A 14,953-nucleotide genomic window follows, 5' to 3' on the forward strand; every position below is an offset into this window, starting at 1 on the left:
GCCTTCTTTCCAAAGGGAGAGAAGGGCCCCAAAGCATCTTGCTTCCGGCTGTTTGGGAATCTAAGAAACAACTCGCTCTGCACAGTGCTCTATCAGCCTACCGGGAACATCTCTTACAAAGGCCTGTGAAACGCAGTTTCTTTGCAGGGCTGACGTGGCAGAAGTAGAACATTTGCTCTGGGTGTGCTACATTGCACTAGAGCTGCAAGGCACAAAGTGCTGCCTTCTTTCCTTAAGGGAAGATGGCCCCCAAAGCATCTTGCTTCCAGCTCTTTGGTAAGCTAAGAAAGAACTCGCTCTGCACAGTGCTCTAACAGCCTACCGGGAACATCTCTTACAAAGCCCTGTGAAATGCAGTTTCTTTGCGGGCCTGATCTGGCTGAAGTAGAACTTCTGCTCTGGGTGTGCGACATTGACCTAGAGCTGCAAGGCACAAAGTGCTGCCTTCTTTCCTTAAGGGCAGATGGTCGCTAAAGTATCTTGCTTCCAGCTCCTTGGGAAGCTAAGAAACAACTCGCTCTGCACAGTTCTCTAACAGCCTACAGGGAACATGTCTTACAAAGGCCTGTGAAACGCAGTTTCTTTGTAGGTCTGATGTGGCTGAAGTAGAACTTCTGCTTTGGGTGTACTACATTGCCCTAGAGCTGCAAGGCACAAAGTGCTGCCTTCTTTCCAAAGGGTGAGAAGGGCCCCAAAGCATCTTGCTTCCAGCTCTTTGGGAAGCTAGGAAACAACTTGCTCTGCACAGTGCTCTAACAGCCTACCGGGAACATCTCTTACAAAGGCCTGTGAAACGCAGTTTCTTTGCAGGCCTGATCTGGCTGAAGTAGAACTTCTGCTCTGGGTGTGCTACATTGCCCTAGAGCTGCAAGGCACAAAGTGCTGCCTTCTTTACTTAAGGGCAGATGGCCCCCAAAGCATCTTGCTTCCGGCTGTTTGGGAAGTTAAGAAACAACTCGCTCTGCACAGTGCTCTAACAGCCTACCGGGAACATCTCTTACAAAGGCCTGTGAAACGAAGTTTCTTTGCAGGCCTGACCTGGCAGAAGTAGAACAACTGCTCTGGGTGTGCTACATTGCCCTAGAGCTGCAAGGCACAAAGTGCTGCCTTCTTTCCTTAACGGCAGATGGCCCCCAAAGCATCTTCCTTCCAGGTCTTTGGGAAGCTAAGAAAGAACTCGCTCTGCACAGTGCTCTAACAGCCTACGGGGAACATCTCTTACAAAGGCCTGTGAAACGCACTTTCTTTGCAGGTCTGATCTGGCTGAAGTACAACTTCTGCTCTGCGTGTGCTACATTGCCCTAGAGCTGCAAGGCACAAACTGCTGCCTTCTTTTCAAAGGGGCAGTGAGCCCCAAAGCATCTTGCTTCCAACTCTTTTGGAAGCTGAGAAACAACTCGCTCTGCACAGTGCTCTAACAGCCTACCGGGAACATCTCTTACAAAGGCCTGTGAAACGCAGTTTCTTTGCGGGCCTGATCTGGCTGAAGTAGAACTTCTGCTCTGGGTGTGCTACATTGCCCTAGAGCTGCAAGGCAGAAAGTGCTGCGTTCTTTCCATAGGGGCAGATGGGCCCCAAAGCTTCTTTTTTTTTTTTTTTTTGTTTATTAATGTTATGATGGATTACAAGCTTGTGAAATTTCAGTTGTACATTTTTGTTAGTCATGTTGTGGGAACACCACTTCCCCCTCAGTGCCCTCCCCCCACCCCCCCTTTTCCCTGGTAACCACCGATCAGATCTCCTTCTCAATATACTAATTTCCACCTATGAGTGGAGTCATATAGAGTTCGTCTTTCTCTGACTGACTTATTTCGCTTAACATAATGCCCTCGAGGTCCATCCACATTGTTGTGAAGGGGCCAATGTCGTCTTTTTTTATGGCTGAGTAGTATTCCATTGTGTATATATACCACATCTTCTTTATCCAATCATCACTTTCTGGGCATGTAGGCTGGTTCCACGTCTTGGCTATTGTAAATAATGCTGCGATGAACATAGGGGTGCAACGGACTCTTGAGATATCTGATATCAGGTTCTTAGGATAGATACCCAGTAATGGGATGGCTGGGTCATAGGGTATTTCTATTTTTAACTTTTTGAGAAATCTCCATACTGTTTTCCATAGTGGCTGTACCAGTTTGCATTCCCACCAACAGTGTATGAGGGTTCCTCTTTCTCCACAACCTCTCCAACATTTGTCGTTCTTGGTTTTGGACGTTTTTGCCAATCTACCGGGGGTAAGGTGATATCTTAGTGTAGTTTTGATTTGCATTTCCCTGATGATTAGCGATGATGAACATCTTTTCATGTGTCTATTGGCCATATTCATATCTTCTTTTGAGAAATGTCTGTTCATGTCCTCTGCCCATTTTTTGATCGGGTTGTTTGTTTTTTTGTTGTTAAGCAGTGTGAGTTCTTTGTACCTATGCTCCTCAAACTGTTCCAGAAAATTGAGAAAGATGGAGAACTCCCTAACACATTCTATGAAGCCAACATCACTCTGATCCCCCAACCTGACAAGGACAACACAAAGAAGGAGAACTACAGGCCGATATCACTGATGAACATAGATGCAAAAATCCTCAACAAAATTTTGGCAAACCGATTACAGCAATACATCAAAAAGATGATACACCATGATCAAGTGGGATTTATACCAGGGACACAGGGATGGTTCAACACCCGCAAGTCAATCAACGTGATACACTACATCAACAAAATGAAAAACAAAAACCACATGATCATCTCAATAGACGCAGAGAAAGCATTCGACAAGATCCAACACCCATTTATGATAAAAACCCTCAGTAAAATGGGTATAGAAGGAAAGTACCTCAACATAATAAAGGCCATATATGATAGACCCACAGCCAACATCATACTCAATGGACAAAAGCTGAAAGCCATCCCTCTGAGGACAGGAACAAGACAAGGGTGCCCACTTTCACCACTCCTATTCAACATAGTACTGGAGGTGCTGGCCAGAGCAATTCGGCAGGAAAAAAAAATAAAAGGAATCCAAATAGGTAACGAAGAAGTAAAACTCGCGTTGTTTGCAGACGACATGATCTTAAACATAGAAAACCCCAAAGAATCCACAGAAAAACTATTAGAAATAATCAACAACTACAGCAAAGGAGCAAGGTATAAAATTAACGGGCCCCAAAGCATCTTGCTTCCAGCTCTCTGGGAAGCTAAGAAACAACTCGCTCTGCACAGTGCTCTAACAGCCTACCGGGAACATCTCTTACAAAGGCCTGCGAAACGCAGTTTCTTTGCAGGCCTGATCTGGCTGAAGTAGAACTTCTGCTCGGGGTGTGCTGCATAGCCCTAGAGCTGCAAGGCACAAAGTGCTGCGTTCTTTCCATAGGGGCAGATGGGCCCCAAAGCATCTTGCTTTCAGCTCTCTGGGAAGCTAAGAAACTAGTCGCTCTGCACAGTGCTCTAACAGCCTACCGGGAACATCTCTTACAAAGGCCTGTGAAACGAAGTTTATTTGCAGGTCTGATCTAGCTGAAGTAGAACTTCGGCTCTGGGTGTGCTACATTGTCCTAGAGCTGCAAGGCACAAAGTGCTGCCTTCTTTCCAAAGGGTGAGAAGGGCGCCAAAGCATCTTGCTTCCAGCTCTTTGGGAAGCTAAGAAACAAGTCGCTCTGCACAGTGCTCTAACAGCCTACCGGGAACATCTCTTACAAAGCTCTGTGAAACGAAGTTTCTTTGCAGGTCTGATGTGGCTGAAGTAGAACTTCTGCTTTGGGTGTGCTACATTGCCCTAGAGCTGCAAGGCACAAAGTGCTGCCTTCTTTCCAAAGGGTGAGAAGGGCCCCAAAGCATCTTGCTTCCAGCTCTGTGGGAAGCTAAGAAACAACTCGCTCTGCACAGTGCTCTATCAGCCTACCGGGAACATCTCTTACAAAGGCCTGTGAAACGCAGTTTCTTTGCAGGGCTGACGTGGCAGAAGTAGAACATTTGCTCTGGGTGTGCTACATTGCACTAGAGCTGCAAGGCACAAAGTGCTGATTTCTTTCCTTAAGGGAAGATGGCCCCCAAAGCATCTTGCTTCCAGCTCTTTGGTAAGCTAAGAAAGAACTCGCTCTGCACAGTGCTCTAACAGCCTACCGGGAACATCTCTTACAAAGCCCTGTGAAATGCAGTTTCTTTGCGGGCCTGATCTGGCTGAAGTAGAACTTCTGCTCTGGGTGTGCTACATTGACCTAGAGCTGCAAGGCACAAAGTGCTGCCTTCTTTCCTTAAGGGCAGATGGTCGCTAAAGTATCTTGCTTCCAGCTCCTTGGGAAGCTAAGAAACAACTCGCTCTGCACAGTTCTCTAACAGCCTACAGGGAACATGTCTTACAAAGGCCTGTGAAACGCAGTTTCTTTGCAGGTCTGATGTGGCTGAAGTAGAACTTCTGCTTTGGGTGTACTACATTGCCCTAGAGCTGCAAGGCACAAAGTGCTGCCTTCTTTCCAAAGGGTGAGAAGGGCCCCAAAGCATCTTGCTTCCAGCTCTTTGGGAAGCTAGGAAACAACTTGCTCTGCACAGTGCTCTAACAGCCTACCGGGAACATCTCTTACAAAGGCCTGTGAAACGCAGTTTCTTTGCAGGCCTGATCTGGCTAAAGTAGAACTTCTGCTCTGGGTGTGCTACATTGCCCTAGAGCTGCAAGGCACAAAGTGCTGCCTTCTTTACTTAAGGGCAGATGGCCCCCAAAGCATCTTGCTTCCGGCTGTTTGGGAAGTTAAGAAACAACTCTCTCTGCACAGTGCTCTAACAGCCTACCGGGAACATCTCTTACAAAGGCCTGTGAAACGAAGTTTCTTTGCAGGCCTGACCTGGCAGAAGTAGAACAACTGCTCTGGGTGTGCTACATTGCCCTAGAGCTGCAAGGCACAAAGTGCTGCCTTCTTTCCTTAACGGCAGATGGCCCCCAAAGCATCTTCCTTCCAGGTCTTTGGGAAGCTAAGAAAGAACTCGCTCTGCACAGTGCTCTAACAGCCTACGGGGAACATCTCTTACAAAGGCCTGTGAAACGCAGTTTCTTTGCAGGCCTGATCTGGCTGAAGTACAACTTCTGCTCTGCGTGTGCTACATTGCCCTAGAGCTGCAAGGCACAAACTGCTGCCTTCTTTTCAAAGGGGCAGTGAGCCCCAAAGCATCTTGCTTCCAACTCTTTTGGAAGCTGAGAAACAACTCGCTCTGCACAGTGCTCTAACAGCCTACCGGGAACATCTCTTACAAAGGCCTGTGAAACGCAGTTTCTTTGCGGGCCTGATCTGGCTGAAGTAGAACTTCTGCTCTGGGTGTGCTACATTGCCCTAGAGCTGCAAGGCACAAAGTGCTGCGTTCTTTCCATAGGGGCAGATGGGTCCCAAAGCATCTTTTTTTTTTTTTTGTTTATTAATGTTATGATGGATTACAAGCTTGTGAAATTTCAGTTGTACATTTTTGTTAGTCATGTTGTGGGAACACCACTTCCCACTTCGTGCTCTCCCACCACCCCCCCTTTTCCCTGGTAACCACCGATCAGATCTCCTTCTCAATATACTAATTTCCACCTATGAGTGGAGTCATATAGAGTTCGTCTTTCTCTGACTGACTTATTTCGCTTAACATAATGCCCTCGAGGTCCCTCCACATTGTTGTGAAGGGGCCAATGTCGTCTTTTTTTATGGCTGAGTAGTATTCCATTGTGTATATATACCACATCTTCTTTATCCAATCATAAGTTTCTAGGCATGTAGGCTGGTTCCACGTCTTGGCTATTGTAAATAATGCTGCGATGAACATAGGGGTGCAACGGACTCTTGAGATATCTGATATCAGGTTCTTAGGATAGATACCCAGTAATGGGATGGCTGGGTCATAGGGTATTTCTATTTTTAACTTTTTGAGAAATCTCCATACTGTTTTCCATAGTGGCTGTACCAGTTTGCATTCCCACCAACAGTGTATGAGGGTTCCTCTTTCTCCACAACCTCTCCAACATTTGTCGTTCTTGGTTTTGGACGTTTTTGCCAATCTACCGGGGGTAAGGTGATATCTTAGTGTAGTTTTGATTTGCATTTCCCTGATGATTAGCGATGATGAACATCTTTTCATGTGTCTATTGGCCATATTCATATCTTCTTTTGAGAAATGTCTGTTCATGTCCTCTGCCCATTTTTTGATCGGGTTGTTTGTTTTTTTGTTGTTAAGCAGTGTGAGTTCTTTGTACCTATGCTCCTCAATGTGTTACAGAAAATTGGGAAAGATGGAGAACTCCCTAACACATTCTATGAAGCCAACATCACTCTGATCCCCAAACCTGACAAGGACAACACAAAGAAGGAGAACTACAGGCCGATATCACTGATGAACATAGATGGAAAAATCCTCAACAAAATTGTGGCAAACCGATTACAGCAATACATCAAAAAGATTATACATCATGATCAAGTGGGATTTATACCAGGGACACAGGGATGGTTCAACACCCGCAAGTCAATCAACGTGATACACTACATCAACAAAATGAAAAACAAAAACCACATGATCATCTCAATAGACGCAGAGAAAGCATTCAACAAGATCCAACACCCATTTATGATAAAAACCCTCAGTAAAATGGGTATAGAAGGAAAGTACCTCAACATAATAAAGGCCATATATGATAGACCCACAGCCAACATCATACTCAATGGACAAAAGCTGAAAGCCATCCCTCTGAGGACAGGAACAAGACAAGGGTGCCCACTTTCACCACTCCTATTCAACATAGTACTGGAGGTGCTGGCCAGAGCAATTCGGCAGGAAAAAAAAATAAAAGGAATCCAAATAGGTAACGAAGAAGTAAAACTCGCGTTGTTTGCAGACGACATGATCTTATACATAGAAAACCCCAAAGAATCCACAGAAAAACTATTAGAAATAATCAACAACTACAGCAAAGTAGCAAGGTATAAAATTAACGGGCCCCAAAGCATCTTGCTTCCAGCTCTCTGGGAAGCTAAGAAACAACTCGCTCTGCACAGTGCTCTAACAGCCTACCGGGAACATCTCTTACAAAGGCCTGCGACTCGCAGTTTCTTTGCAGGCCTGATCTGGCTGAAGTAGAACTTCTGCTCGGGGTGTGCTGCATTGCCCTAGAGCTGCAAGGCACAAAGTGCTGCGTTCTTTCCATAGGGGCATATGGGCCCCAAAGCATCTTGCTTTCAGCTCTCTGGGAAGCTAAGAAACTAGTCGCTCTGCACAGTGCTCTTACAGCCTACAGGGAACATCTCTTACAAAGGCCTGTGAAACGAAGTTTATTTGCAGGTATGATCTAGCTGAATTAGAACTTCGGCTCTGGGTGTGCTACATTGCCCTAGAGCTGCAAGGCACAAAGTGCTGCCTTCTTTCCAAAGGGTGAGAAGGGCCCCAAAGCATCTTGCTTCCAGCTCTTTGGGAAGCTAAGAAACAAGTCGCTCTGCACAGTGCTCTAACAGCCTACCGGGAACATCTCTTACAAAGGTCTGTATAACGAAGTTTCTTTGCAGGTCTGATCTGGCTGAAGTAGAACTTCTGCTTTGGGTGTGCTACATTGCCCTAGAGCTGCAAGGCACAAAGTGCTGCCTTCTTTCCAAAGGGTGAGAAGGGCCCCAAAGCATCTTGCTTCCAGCTCTTTGGGAAGCTAGGAAACAACTCGCTCTGCACAGTGCTCTAACAGCCTACCGGGAACATCTCTTACAAAGGCCTGTGAAACGCAGTTTCTTTGCAGGCCTGATCTGGCTGAAGTACAACTTCTGCTCTGCGTGTGCTACATTGCCCTAGAGCTGCAAGGCACAAAGTGCTGACTTCTTTCCAAAGGGTGAGAAGGGCCCCAAAGCATCTTGCTTCCGGCTGTTTGGGAAGCTAAGAAAGAACTCGCTCTGCACAGTGCTCTAACAGCCTACCGGGAACATCTCTTACAAAGGCCTATGAAACGCAGTTTCTTTGCGGGCCTGATCTGGCTGAAGTAGAACTTCTGCTCTGGGTGTGCTACATTGCCCTAGAGCTGCAAGGCACAAAGTGCTGCGTTCTTTCCATAGGGGCAGATGGGCCCCAAAGCTTCTTTTTTTTTTTTTTGTTTATTAATGTTATGATGGATTACAAGCTTTTCAAATTTCAGTTGTACATTTTTGTTAGTCATGTTGTGGGAACACCACTTCCCCCTCCGTGCCCTCCCCCCACCCCCCCTTTTCCCTGGTAACCACCGATCAGATCTCCTTCTCAATATACTAATTTCCACCTATGAGTGGAGTCATATAGAGTTCGTCTTTCTCTGACTGACTTATTTCGCTTAACATAATGGCCTCGAGGTCCATCCACATTGTTGTGAAGGGGCCAATGTCGTCTTTTTTATGGCTGAGTAGTATTCCATTGTGTATATATACCACATCATCTTTATCCAATCATCAGTTTCTGGGCATGTAGGCTGGTTCCACGTCTTGGCTATTGTAAATAATGCTGCGATGAACATAGGGGTGCAACGGACTCTTGAGATATCTGATATCAGGTTCTTAGGATAGATACCCAGTAATGGGATGGCTGGGTCATAGGGTATTTCTATTTTTAACTTTTTGAGAAATCTCCATACTGTTTTCCATAGTGGCTGTACCAGTTTGCATTCCCACCAACAGTGTATGAGGGTTCCTCTTTCTCCACAACCTCTCCAACATTTGTCGTTCTTGGTTTTGGATGTTTTTGCCAATCTAACGGGGGTAAGGTGATATCTTAGTGTAGTTTTGATTTGCATTTCCCTGATGATTAGCGATGATGAACATCTTTTCATGTGTCTATTGGCCATATTCATATCTTCTTTGGAGAAATGTCTGTTCATGTCCTCTGCCCATTTTTTGATCGGGTTGTTTGTTTTTTTGTTGTTAAGCAGTGTGAGTTCTTTGTACCTATGCTCCTCAAACTGTTCCAGAAAATTGAGAAAGATGGAGAACTCCCTAACACATTCTATGAAGCCAACATCACTCTGATCCCCAAACCTGACAAGGACAACACAAAGAAGGAGAACTACAGGCCGATATCACTGATGAACATAGATGCAAAAATCCTCAACCAAATTTTGGCAAACCGATTACAGCAATACATCAAAAAGATTATACACCATGATCAAGTGGGATTTATACCAGGGACACAGGGATGGTTCAACACCCGCAAGTCAATCAACGTGATACACTACATCAACAAAATGAAAAACAAAAACCACATGATCATCTCAATAGACGCAGAGAAAGCGTTCGACAAGATCCAACACCCATTTATGATAAAAACCCTCAGTAAAATGGGTATAGAAGGAAAGTACCTCAACATAATAAAGGCCATATATGATAGACCCACAGCCAACATCATACTCAATGGACAAAAGCTGAAAGCCATCCCTCTGAGGACAGGAACAAGACAAGGGTGCCCACTTTCACCACTCCTATTCAACATAGTACTGGAGGTGCTGGCCAGAGCAATTCGGCAGGAAAAAGAAATAAAATGAATCCAAATAGGTAACGAAGAAGCAAAACTCGCGTTGTTTGCAGACGACATGATCTTATACATAGAAAACCCCAAAGAATCCACAGAAAAACTATTAGAAATAATCAACAACTACAGCAAAGTAGCAGGGGATACAATTAACGGGCCCCAAAGCATCTTACTTCCAGCTCTCTGGGAAGCTAAGAAACAACTCGCTCTGCACAGTGCTCTAACAGCCTACCGGGAACATCTCTTACAAAGCCCTGTGAAATGCAGTTTCTTTGCGGGCCTGATCTGGCTGAAGTAGAACTTCTGCTCTGGGTGTGCTACATTGACCTAGAGCTGCAAGGCACAAAGTGCTGCCTTCTTTCCTGAAGGGCAGATGGTCGCTAAAGTATCTTGCTTCCAGCTCCTTGGGAAGCTAAGAAACAACTCGCTCTGCACAGTTCTCTAACAGCCTACAGGGAACATCTCTTACAAAGGCCTGTGAAACGCAGTTTCTTTGCAGGTCTGATGTGACTGAAGTAGAACTTCTGCTTTGGGTGTACTACATTGCCCTAGAGCTGCAAGGCACAAAGTGCTGCCTTCTTTCCAAAGGGTGAGAAGGGCCCCAAAGCATCTTGCTTCCAGCTCTTTGGGAAGCTAGGAAACAACTTGCTCTGCACAGTGCTCTAACAGCCTACCGGGAACATCTCTTACAAAGGCCTGTGAAACGCAGTTTCTTTGCAGGCCTGATCTGGCTGAAGTAGAACTTCTGCTCTGGGTGTGCTACATTGCCCTAGACCTGCAAGGCACAAAGTGCTGCCTTCATCTCAAACGGGCAGATGAGCCCCAAAGCATCTTGCTTCCAACTCTTTTGGAAGCTGAGAAACAACTCGCTCTGCACAGTGCTCTAACAGCCTACCGGGAACATCTCTTACAAAGGCCTGTGAAACGCAGTTTCTTTGCAGGTCTGATGTGGCTGAAGTAGAACTTCTGCTCTGGGTGTGCTACATTGCCCTAGACCTGCAAGGCACAAAGTGCTGCCTTCTTTACTTAAGGGCAGATGGCCCCCAAAGCATCTTGCTTCCGGCTGTTTGGGAAGTTAAGAAACAACTCGCTCTGCACAGTGCTCTAACAGCCTACAGGGAACATCTCTTACAAAGGCCTGTGAAACGAAGTTTCTTTGCAGGCCTGACCTGGCAGAAGTAGAACAACTGCTCTGGGTGTGCTACATTGCCCTAGAGCTGCAAGGCACAAAGTGCTGCCTTCTTTCCTTGACGGCAGATGGCCCCCAAAGCATCTTCCTTCCAGGTCTTTGGGAAGCTAAGAAAGAACTCGCTCTGCACAGTGCTCTAACAGCCTACGGGGAACATCTCTTACAAAGGCCTGTGAAACGCAGTTTCTTTGCAGGCCTGATCTGGCTGAAGTACAACTTCTGCTCTGCGTGTGCTACATTGCCCTAGAGCTGCAAGGCACAAACTGCTGCCTTCTTTTCAAAGGGGCAGTGAGCCCCAAAGCATCTTGCTTCCAACTCTTTTGGAAGCTGAGAAACAACTGGCTCTGCACAGTGCTCTAAGAGCCTACCGGGAACATCTCTTACAAAGGCCTGTGAAACGCAGTTTCTTTGCGGGCCTGATCTGACTGAAGTAGAACTTCTTCTCTGGGTGTGCTACATTGCCCTAGAGCTGCAAGGCAGAAAGTGCTGCATTCTTTCCATAGGGGCAGATGGGCCCCAATGCTTCTTTTTTTTTTTTTTTTTGTTTATTAATGTTATGATGGATTACAAGCTTGTGAAATTTCAGTTGTACATTTTTGTTAGTCATGTTGTGGGAACACCACTTCCCCCTCCGTGCCCTCCCCCCACCCCCCCTTTTCCCTGGTAACCACCGATCAGATCTCCTTCTCAATATACTAATTTCCACCTATGAGTGGAGTCATATAGAGTTCGTCTTTCTCTGACTGACTTATTTCGCTTAACATAATGCCCTCGAGGTCCATCCACATTGTTGTGAAGGGGCCAATGTCGTCTTTTTTTATGGCTGAGTAGTATTCCATTGTGTATATATACCACATCTTCTTTATCCAATCATCAGTTTCTGGGCATGTAGGCTGGTTCCACGTCTTGGCTATTGTAAATAATGCTGCGATGAACATAGGGGTGCAACGGACTCTTGAGATATCTGATATCAGGTTCTTAGGATAGATACCCAGTAATGGGATGGCTGGGTCATAGGGTATTTCTATTTTTAACTTTTTGAGAAATCTCCATACTGTTTTCCATAGTGGCTGTACCAGTTTGCATTCCCACCAACAGTGTATGAGGGTTCCTCTTTCTCCACAACCTCTCCAACATTTGTCGTTCTTGGTTTTGGACGTTTTTGCCAATCTACCGGGGGTAAGGTGATATCTTAGTGTAGTTTTGATTTGCATTTCCCTGATGATTAGCGATGATGAACATCTTTTCATGTGTCTATTGGCCATATTCATATCTTCTTTTGAGAAATGTCTGTTCATGTCCTCTGCCCATTTTTGGATCGGGTTGTTTGTTTTTTTGTTGTTAAGCAGTGTGAGTTCTTTGTACCTATGCTCCTCAAACTGTTCCAGAAAATTGAGAAAGATGGAGAACTCCCTAACACATTCTATGAAGCCAACATCACTCTGATCCCCCAACCTGACAAGGACAACACAAAGAAGGAGAACTACAGGCCGATATCACTGATGAACATAGATGCAAAAATCCTCAACCAAATTTTGGCAAACCGATTACAGCAATACATCAAAAAGATTATACACCATGATCAAGTGGGATTTATACCAGGGACACAGGGATGGTTCAACACCCGCAAGTCAATCAACGTGATACACTACATCAACAAAATGAAAAACAAAAACCACATGATCATCCCAATAGACGCAGAGAAAGCATTCAACAAGATCCAACACCCATTTATGATAAAAACCCTCAGTAAAATGGGTATAGAAGGAAAGTACCTCAACATAATAAAGGCCATATATGATAGACCCACAGCCAACATCATACTCAATGGACAAAAGCTGAAAGCCATCCCTCTGAGGACAGGAACAAGACAAGGGTGCCCACTTTCACCACTCCTATTCAACATAGTACTGGAGGTGCTGGCCAGAGCAATTCGGCAGGAAAAAAAAATAAAAGGAATCCAAATAGGTAACGAAGAAGTAAAACTCGCGTTGTTTGCAGACGACATGATCTTATACATAGAAAACCCCAAAGAATCCACAGAAAAACTATCAGAAATAATCAACAACTACAGCAAAGTAGCAAGGTATAAAATTAACGGGCCCCAAAGCATCTTGCTTCCAGCTCTCTGGGAAGCTAAGAAACAACTCGCTCTGCACAGTGCTCTAACAGCCTACCGGGAACATCTCTTACAAAGGCCTGCGAAACGCAGTTTCTTTGCAGGCCTGATCTGGCTGAAGTAGAACTTCTGCTCGGGGTGTGCTGCATTGCCCTAGAGCTGCAAGGCACAAAGTGCTGCGTTCTTTCCATAGGGGCAGATGGGTCCCAAAGCATCTTGCTTTCAGCTCTCTGGGAAGCTAAGAAACTAGTCGCTCTAGACAGTGCTCTTACAGCCTACAGGGAACATCTCTTACAAAGGCCTGTGAAACGAAGTTTATTTGCAGGTCTGATCTAGCTGAAGTAGAACTTCGGCTCTGGGTGTGCTACATTGCCCTAGAGCTGCAAGGCACAAAGTGCTGCCTTCTTTCCAAAGGGTGAGAAGGGCCCCAAAGCATCTTGCTTCCAGCTCTTTGGGAAGCTAAGAAACAAGTCGCTCTGCACAGTGCTCTAACAGCCTACCGGGAACATCTATTACAAAGGTCTGTGAAACGAAGTTTCTTTGCAGGTCTGATCTGGCTGAAGTAGAACTTCTGCTTAGGGTGTGCTACATTGCCCTAGAGCTGCAAGGCACAAAGTGCTGCCTTCTTTCCAAAGGGTGAGAAGGGCCCCAAAGCATCTTGCTTCCAGCTCTTTGGGAAGCTAGGAAACAACTCGCTCTGCACAGTGCTCTAACAGCCTACCGGGAACATCTCTTACAAAGGCCTGTGAAACGCAGTTTCTTTGCAGGCCTGATCTGGCTGAAGTACAACTTCTGCTCTGCGTGTGCTACATTGCCCTAGAGCTGCAAGGCACAAACTGCTGCCTTCTTTTCAAAGGGGCAGTGAGCCCCAAAGCATCTTGCTTCCAACTCTTTTGGAAGCTGAGAAACAACTCGCTCTGCACAGTGCTCTAAGAGCCTACCGGGAACATCTCTTACAAAGGCCTGTGAAACGCAGTTTCTTTGCGGGCCTGATCTGGCTGAAGTAGAACTTCTTCTCTGGGTGTGCTGCATTGCCCTAGAGCTGCAAGGCAGAAAGTGCTGCATTCTTTCCATAGGGGCGGATGGGCCCCAAAGCTTCTTTTTGTTTTTTTTTTTGTTTATTAATGTTATGATGGATTACAAGCTTGTGAAATTTCAGTTGTACATTTTTGTTAGTCATGTTGTGGGAACACCACTTCCCCCTCCGTGCCCTCCCCCCACCCCCCCTTTTCCCTGGTAACCACCGATCAGATCTCCTTCTCAATATACTAATTTCCACCTATGAGTGGAGTCATATAGAGTTCGTCTTTCTCTGACTGACTTATTTCGCTTAACATAATGCCCTCGAGGTCCATCCACATTGTTGTGAAGGGGCCAATGTCGTCTTTTTTTATGGCTGAGTAGTATTCCATTGTGTATATATACCACATCTTCTTTATCCAATCATCAGTTTCTGGGCATGTAGGCTGGTTCCACGTCTTGGCTATTGTAAATAATGCTGCGATGAACATAGGGGTGCAACGGACTCTTGAGATATCTGATATCAGGTTCTTAGGATAGATACCCAGTAATGGGATGGCTGGGTCATAGGGTATTTCTATTTTTAACTTTTTGAGAAATCTCCATACTGTTTTCCATAGTGGCTGTACCAGTTTGCATTCCCACCAACAGTGTATGAGGGTTCCTCTTTCTCCACAACCTCTCCAACATTTGTCGTTCTTGGTTTTGGATGTTTTTGCCAATCTACCGGGGGTAAGATGATATCTTAGTGTAGTTTTGATTTGCATTTCCCTGATGATTAGCGACGATGAACATCTTTTCATGTGTCTATTGGCCATATTCATATCTTCTTTTGAGAAATGTCTGTTCATGTCCTCTGCCCATTTTTTGATCGGGTTGTTTGTTTTTTTGTTGTTAAGCAGTGTGAGTTCTTTGTACCTATGCTCCTCAAACTGTTCCAGATAATTGAGAAAGATGGAGAACTCCCTAACACATTCTATGAAGCCAACATCACTCTGATCCCCAAACCTGACAAGGACAACACAAAGAAGGAGAACTACAGGCCGATATCACTGATGAACATAGATGCAAAAATCCTCAACAAAATTTTGGCAAACCGATTACAGCAATACATCAAAAAGATTATACACCATGATCAA

Source organism: Equus asinus, chromosome 1 (assembly GCF_041296235.1).
Source record: "Equus asinus isolate D_3611 breed Donkey chromosome 1, EquAss-T2T_v2, whole genome shotgun sequence".
In the NCBI taxonomy this organism is placed as follows: domain Eukaryota; kingdom Metazoa; phylum Chordata; class Mammalia; order Perissodactyla; family Equidae; genus Equus; species Equus asinus.